Source organism: Capsicum annuum, chromosome 10, assembly GCF_002878395.1.
Source record: "Capsicum annuum cultivar UCD-10X-F1 chromosome 10, UCD10Xv1.1, whole genome shotgun sequence".
Lineage (NCBI taxonomy): Eukaryota > Viridiplantae > Streptophyta > Magnoliopsida > Solanales > Solanaceae > Capsicum > Capsicum annuum.
In genome coordinates this window covers 215276499-215285430 of record NC_061120.1, presented here as the reverse complement: position 1 = coordinate 215285430, position 8932 = coordinate 215276499, and the positions used below count along the sequence as shown (strand labels likewise).

Here is an 8932-nt window from a genome sequence, read left to right as displayed (position 1 = left end):
TACAACTGTAATAATTTAGAGTTGACTTAGTTATTCTTGCATAATAGTTGTTTCGATGTAGTATTTTAAAAAAACACAACCTTTAACTTCACATATTAATATGATTATTAATAAAAGTATGGATTAATTTTTGTTAATAAGATGTTAGCCATTTATTTGCAATGCATTAACTTGGATGTTGTTGTTAAAATGTTATTTATTAATATAAAGTTTGAGTTGTTTAGTTCAAAGTTCTAAAATATTCCTTGTAAAAATAAGATAACTTTTTCTCTGTAATTATTATTATTATTATTATTTAGATACTTTTTAAAAATGTATTTCACAATCTTCATTATTATTCGAAGTGTAGTTTACTATTAAAAATTTGAGGCAACAAAATTTTGGGGCCTAAAGCGATGGCTTTACTAGCTTTACGCTTGAGCTACCCTATGTCCATCCAAAGTTAGTGTTCTTCCTGCCTTCTTCTTGAACTAGTCCATCGTTCTTTTCTTAAACCAACTCCATCATACAAATGCATAAAATAATACAGAAAGTTCCATTATTCATTTGAGAAGAGAATAAAATGAAAATCAATATGATCCTATAGTGGTGTCGATTGGTCCATTTCACCACGAAAAAACTAATCTTAAATTTTTTTAAAATTTCAAACTTACGGATTTGAAATTATTCATTTCCTAAAGTAGTTTAGAAGAGGAATATTTGTTCGACAACATTCTAGCAGTAGTGAAAGAAGCCAGAAAATACTACCTTGATATGGAAACCGAACGGTTTAGTGACAATGAATTTGCCTCAATGATGCTTTTGGATGCATGCTTTATTATGAACCATATGGAAATAACCTTGAGGGACGACTCAGAAAAGGACTTTGCTACAAAAGAGCAGTTAGGATTATTTATGGTGTCACAAACAAGTCGGGATTTGGTTTTGATGGAAAATCAAATCTTGAACTTCATACTCCAGATAATGGTTAAACTAAGGGATGAAGAATAACAACAAAATTTAATGCCTTCCAATTTTGATGATTATTTATTCTTTTCGGAACTAAGGCACCATGGAGATCCGAAAATGTACAATGAATAACCATTGCATTTTGTCAAATTATTGCGCATGTTATTTGTCAACTGGCAATTTAATGGGGATTTTCATATTCCATTTGGAACCAAAAATACTAACAGAATACCTTTGGAGTCAATTCAATCGACTACGGCGTTGAGCAGTAAGGCTATTTATGTTCGCCCAAGCTCTCGTCATGTTCCAATGGACGTGTACATCGAAAAACATAGCCATCTGCTTTACCTGCTTTACCCGCTTGCTTCACGACCAGATTTGTCGTATCTTATTTTTTTAATTAAATTTTTGGTCCCATCTGGACCATTTTATTTATGTTGCTAAAATCAAAGCATATCCACAATTATACATTAATCGGACGGTCCCAACAAATGACCAGATCCACTTGAAAATAAGATGTAAAGTTTCTTAAAACATACAAAGCATCCATCCATTTAAGCAAGAGTAGCAAGTACTTTTATTCCTCATCTGCCGCATACTTTACTGTTCCATTATTACTGCTTCCTTTGCTGCTTGACTATCTTGCGTGTTCTGATTCAGAGATTATGGATTTGAGTCTTATCCATGTTGAGTAACTTTCTTACCTCAATCAAAAGTTGTATGAATATGCTAAATTCCATTTCTATTTGCTGCACAATAACTTTACTAGCTAAAGCATCTGCTACAGTATTTTCTTCTCTAAAAATGTGTGTAACATTTCTTTGTACTGCTTTCAACATGTATTGAATGTTTTCAACTCTTTCCACTACTCCCATGGATTTTTCCACTAATCCTGAATCATCTTTTGAGAGATAAGAGAGTCATTTGCAATGGTAACTACTTTTATGTTTTGTGCTTGACAATATGTCAAAGCCTCTATAATTGTTGTAATCTCTGCCTCTATATTAGTAGTTTACCCTATTCCTTTAGCTTTTGGAAAAACCAAATTCCCTTTTTCATTCCTGATGCAGAAACCAATAGCCACCAATACCTAGGTTCCCCAAACATGCCCCATCTGTGTTACATTTAAATTTACCGCTTTTCGAAAAACACCATATAACACTCAGACAATGTAACCAAGGTCTGTATTATGTGAAGGTGTTTATCAAAGATGGGCAATCTCTCTCTCCTACCAACACCCAAGGATATAAGATTTTGATGAATTTTCTCACCAAGTCTTGTGACTGGCACACCAGGGTGTTAAAAATAACTCTACCTTCGTGCTTAATGCCATTTCTTCTTTTCCACAGACACCACATGATCATTGTTGGGTTTGTTTCAAACACCACTTTCAGTTTTGTAGGCACCTTCATTATCCACCAAGTCCATATCACCTGATTTAGATTCATGTCTTCAATGTCTATAGCTGCAAAAATAGCAAACTGCCTCCATAGCCTTTTAGCTATATGGGATGTTAGAAAAAGATGCTCCATAGTCTCCTCATTTTTATCTTCACATCACCAACACCTAGTGACAATGTTAATTCTCATGTTCTTGAGATTGTCATCGGTAGCTATCTTTCTTCTCCAAACCCTCCACATGAAGAAACTAATTTTAAACGGCACTCCTTTCTTCTAAATATACATGTATTCCTTCTCATCATATGGAAAGCTGATTTAACAGAAAATATACCTTGATTGTTACCCATCCACCAATCCCTATAATTGAGCTAATCACCAACTGGAGGATTTATATATTCCATTATGTAATCAGTCATATCTTGAGATAGTCTGCTTCTTAACATCTGATAGTTCCAGCCTTCCTCAGTTTCAAAATGTCTAACCTCCTATTTCTTCTTCAACAACATTCTCTCCTTCCACAAAATAGAGGGCACTTTGTCTAGTCCAGTTTTCAAACCAGAAATTTTAATTTCCTGATTTGACCTGCCACCATATATTATGCTCAATGTATTCCCTGATGTCCTCTAAACTTGTCCAAGATTGAGATGATCTAAGGGCCCTAGCCTGGGTAGGATGTAGCTTTTGCAATATTTATTCTACATAAATTCACTCCACAAAGAGGAGGTAGAAGTTCTAAAATTCCACCATAGCTTAGCATTAAGGGCTTTAGAAACGGTATGTAAATATCTAAAACCAATACCAATTTTTCCTTGGATAGCACATAGTTTCCCAAGAAACCCAATGCTTATTCTTGGCTCCAGTAGCATTTCCCCAGAAAAACTTAGCAAAGATTTTGTGAATTTGAATATTAACCGAAACAGGAGGATTCATGGCGGATAAAAAATATATAGGTATAGATTTTAACACATGAGCTATTAATATATACCTTCCTCTAAAAGACAATAGTTTATTCTGCCACAAGATTAACCTTTTCATTACCTTCTTAACCAAATCCTCAAAGTAGCACTTTTTTCCCATAAAAAACAGGACATCCTAAATAGGTCAAAGGAAAAGAACCCCGAGCAATACCAGTTATTCTTTTAATTTTTAAACACATACCTGTAGGAGTCTTTTCATGTAGATAGAATAAACTTTTGTCTAGATTAATCAGCTGTCCTAATATTCTCTCATACTCCCTCGAAATATTTTTCATCTTCTTCATAGAAACTAAGTGTCCTGAACAAAAGAGAATAGGATTATCATCATAAGAGAGGTGATTAATTTTTGCTCCCCACTTAGGCATACCATATCCTTTGAATAAGGGATCATCAAACAACTTATTTAAGATCCTATCTAGTACTTCAGCTGTAATGATGAAGAGAGTATGAGATAAAGGGCCTCCTTGTTTTTATCCTCTAGATGATTGAAAGAAACAAATGATTGCCATTCACCAACACTGAGTACCAATTATTACTAAGTAGCCATACAACCATATCAATAATTCTTTCATCAAAACCAAATCTTCTCAAAACCATAATAAGGAATTTCTAAGAAAACCTATCATATGTTTTTGCCATGGACAACTTAACCACCACATTCTGTTCTTTGTTCCTCAAATTAATGTCTCTTATTATTTCTTATACCAGCAACACATTCCCAGTAATACTCCTACCATTAACAAAATCACTTTGATTGGGAGTAATGATACTAGGAATTAAATCAACAATTCTTTCATGTAATACTCTTAAGATTATTTTATTAGCAAAAGTACTTAATCTTATGGGTCTTAAGTCTCCAAAAGTTTTAACTATTTCCTTCTTAGGAATTAGTACCAAATTGGTTTGAGTTATAAACCTTGGAATCTCTTGACCATAAAAGAAAGCCTTCACCATATTTGTAACATCCTCTACAATAGTTTCTCAACATGATTGAAAGAATTATCCAGAGAAACCATAAGAACCACTAGCACTCTCCCCATGTAAAGCAAAAACCACCTGTTTCACTTCCTTCCTGGTTGGTATAATGACCATGTTCTCATTTTGCTCCTGTGTAATCATATTAGGAATATATTGGATCAATTATGTGTTTTCTCCTTCCTGCTCTTGAGTGAACTGTTTGATGAAATAATTAATAGCCTTTTCTCCTATGTTCTAGGTTGTACTGACCATGTCACCTTGCATTGTCTGAATTTCTGACAACTGCATTTTCGTTCTTCTTTCCTTTACATAAGAGTGAAAAAATTTTGTATTCCTATCTCCATCTTTAAACCACCTTATTCCTGTCTTTTGTTTCCAATATTCCTCCACTAAGTGTAAATATCTTTTCAAGTCAACTTCCACCCTATTCAGTTCTAATTTATTTTCTTTAGAATGACAAATCTCCAATTGAATATGCACTTCACTGTTGGGAAGAAGTTGCACAAATTCACTATTTCCAAATACCCTATCAAGCCTCTTGAAAATATACTCCTCTTCTATTCTTCCATTCCACCAAGTATAATTGCTACCTATGAACTTTAGTTTATTTAGAGCACATTTACTAATACAACTCATAAAATCAATAGTTTCTTCTTGAGTAACAGGTAACCCTCCTAGCTTTTCTACCTCATCCACAATAGTATTGAAATCTCCCCTACCAACTAGGGGCATTGCAATTGATATTCAACCTATTCTAAATCTTTTCATAATTCTAGTCTCTTTAAAACACTACATCTTGCATAAACTGCAGAAATGAAAATATTTTCATTTGAACCCCTTCTCTAAAACTTCATAGTTATTTGTTGCATTGAGTCTGAAAACTCTTCAAACTCCCATCCATCCTCGCAAAATATCCATATCTTAGCAGAATAATTCACTTTAGCATTTGATAAGCCTAATCTCCTTCTATATTATTCTATCTCATTTGGACTTTGAAAGGCTTAAATAAAGCTATAAGTGAGTATTGATATGTATTATTTAAGTTTACTAATCTCTCAAAAGATCTTTGAGTTTTAACAGACTTAATATTCCAAAAAATCACCTTATTAATCATTGATTAATAGTAAATGAGGACCCCTTCTTTCTCCTTGTATGTATTTATGATTGTTGAAGCCCAGGTTTACCACCCTTCTTGTCTTTTCCTTTCAACTGCTTGGTTTTTCTAGGTGATAAATCACCTTCCTTGCTTACTTTTTCTATGTTGAGATCAATACTTTCATCTTCTTCTTCATTTTGCTTGTGATTGACTTTCTTTTCTGAAATGTTCTCAATACTAGGTACCGATGATGTTTCTCATTGATCTTCCTCCCTTATTTATTGTATGTTGTCACTCCTTTGTTGATCTTCTTCTTTTAAGTTTTTCTCCTTCTCATTAATTTTCTTCTGACTTGACACTGCTGGAATACTATCAGCTCTTTCATTTATCTGCTCTACTGAATTCTCTAGATGGTGTATGGATTTGTGAGTGCTTTGTGCATCATGTTGACTGATGTTCTGTGTTTTGTCACCTATTTGTTCCATTAGATCCTTCATAATACCTCCTTCATTGTTTTTTGTATACAGTGTATGGCATTTCTATATTCACTTCCTCTTTGTTACCAATTATCTTATCCACATTGCTTTCCTATAATGCCTCAAATTTGTTCTCCACAGCAACTTCTTTATTCGATTGGTATTGATTCCATTCATATCTACCTCTGTTAAATTGTCTTCCCCTTCTGAAAGCATTCCTTTACTTTTGATATTTGAATTCACCCTCTCCCTCTTTTGTAATTTTTTATTTATCTTCCTGGGGTTAAACCTTTGCATTTGAATTTGAATGTTGCTCAGCAACCTTCCCCTTTCCTGACTTGTACTCCTCATTATAATCCTTGTTTTCACTTTCCTCTTCATATTTTTGGAATAATTCTAGATGTAATACAAAACACACCTTCTCATTATGTCCTTAAACCTGTATGTCTTGAAGTATTTAGGTACATAATCATACCTAATATGGATCCACTTTTCTTTAATGTCCCCATTCTTCATCCTCATACCCACATTAGTTCTCTTTGGAAAATCTCCCAGTAGATCTACTTTCACCTTGACCCTTGCACAGCTGGATCAAGACTGGGATCTCTGTCTTGCTTTTCTTTCACCTTGAAAACTAAAGATGATTTTAAACTACTCTAAACCCATATATTACCTTCTGCTGAATTGACTAAGCGGACACTGGTGCGTGAGTAGATGCTAATACATTTGAGGCTTTTAACTGAGAATAATTGTAAAGTCTTAAGCAACTTTTTTTTTAATTGTTTTATCTTTGATATTGCAGTAAAAGTCAAGATGAAAGGAAACCAACAACAATGGGTAAAAGACTTGATTTCTGAGTAAGTAGAAATGAAAGTATAGCTGACGACTTGTCTGATAAGTCGTCAGCATTGTGATAAGCTATCAGAGTTGCCGTCAGCCTTAGAAAGAGAATGAAATTTAGCTGGAAGATATAACGACAACCTATGATAAGCCATTAGATGTGTGATAAGCCATCAGGCTCATCGTTAAGCTTAGACAGAGAATGGGATTTGAAGTAAAGACGCGACAACAATTCTGATAAGTCATCACAAATCTGATAAGCCATCAGGATTCATCGTCATCTTAAGACAGAAATTGTTCAAATGTGAAGAGGATTTGATGACATTCCTGATAAGGCATTAGACTTCTGATAAGCCATCACACACATCATCGTCTGTCTAAAAAAAATACTGTGATCTGTGATTTTGTTTCCATAATTAGGCTAAAGTGTTTTTAGCATATGTTAGGATTTTCTAAGGATATCTTGACCTATCTAAAACTTCACGTACTTGGTGAATTTCTCTTTAGTTTTATGAGTTTAACAACAGAGTTATTTTTGGAGAGATTGTAACCATTGTTTTGGGATTTTCTACTGTGATCTACTTAGAGAAATACTTATTGTTATTCATCTTGCTATAAGTTCATCAATCAGATTATGAATTCATCTCATTGTCTTGCTTATTATCCCTTAACTCGAGTTGTGGGATCTATGGGTTTGGGTTTGTAACATAACTAAGTGTTCAAGATTTAAACGGTGGTAGAAACTCCTTAATAATTTCATTATTTTATATTCTGACTATTGGTTGCAAACAATAGTCTTTGCTTAATAATGATTTGCTTGAGATAAGAAATCAACCCTAGTAAGAAGTGAATTATCAATAGGGACTAAGAAGCATCAAACTTCCATTTAATAATTAATGTTGTAACAAGATTAATTAACTTGAGATAACATCATGTTATGAAATATAAATTCCCTAATTTCGAGAGAATTAGGTGGTTAAACGTCTAAATAGGTTGAGAAACATTTAGACATAACTTCGATAAGAATAATCTGTTATTCCTACCTACCACAAGAATCTTGAATTGTTACTAGCGTCTGTCAAATCCCAACACCCATAGTGAACATAACTCTGGTTTTCCTTATCATATCAATTTCAAACACTGAATTGAGAAGTAATTATTTTCTACCTTTCCACAAACCCTCATTCACAAGAAACTGCTAACTATTAGTTGATTAAACTGCAAATAACTCAAATTTACACCATATTCCCTGTGGGATTCGACCCCAACCTAGTTGATTTATATATTGACAACGATTGCTTACATTCTCGTAAGAGAGGTATAGTTTGAGTTTTATCAAGAATGGCGCCTTGCCGGGGAATTCGGTTGTAAATTTAAGTTTGTGTGCGCTAATTGATTGTTAGTTAAGTTTTCCAATTTTATGTTTATTTGTTGTTTTTGTTTGTTGCATGAACACTATTGTGTATGCCAAAAACCAGAAGTTCAGGAGAAGCGTTATTACCGTTCAATTTAGAATCACAATTAATCAACAGAATGGCAGACCAATAAGAGGCTGATAGACTAGCAGCCTTGGCTATAGCTTAGGTTAATCTGTAGAATGACAGTCAACAAGCCCGTCATCCAAATCCTGAGGATGAGGACTTAAGGGATGAGGATTTACTGAATCCTGCTAACCTAAGGCGTGCAGAGCAATTAGCTACACTAGTACAACGTAATGCCAACATGAACCATCCATTCAGAGCAAGGTAGGATCGCCAGCCTACCCAGTATAATCCCAATAATGATGATGATAGAATGGATGGAGAAGGTGCTATAAATGTAATTATTCCTCCACCGTTAGCACCTGGGGAAAAATTCAACATTACCAGTACCATGATTCAACTCCTTAATTTAAAGGGGTTATTTGGTGGTCTTCCTGGGGATGATCCGAACTTGTATATGGTGAAATTTGTCACCATCTGTAAATACTTTGATAACCCAGGAGTGGGTCATAATGCTATCCATTTGAGATTGTTTCCATTATCTCTATCTGGGGAGGCAATATTATGGCTTAATAAGCTGACGCCCGATCTATAACCAACTGGAGGTAGGTGAAAGAAGCTTTCCTAGAAAAGTTCTTTCCACTTTACAGGAGGGTACAGTTGAGGGATGAGATCAGTAACTTTAGAAAGCTCCCAGCTGAAGCCTTGCATAAAACTTGGGAGAGATTTAAAAAAA

General features: G+C 34.2%; 1 long non-coding RNA gene across 1 annotated transcript; it reads left to right on the top strand.

Annotated features, from left to right (window-relative positions):
* The first annotated feature begins 465 nt into the window (after positions 1–465).
* Positions 466–7322, top strand: LOC107854594. Its single transcript, XR_001670050.2, has 2 exons — positions 466–1634; positions 6678–7322. It is a non-coding gene; the product is annotated as an uncharacterized LOC107854594 (long non-coding RNA).
* The last annotated feature ends 1610 nt before the right edge of the window (positions 7323–8932 follow it).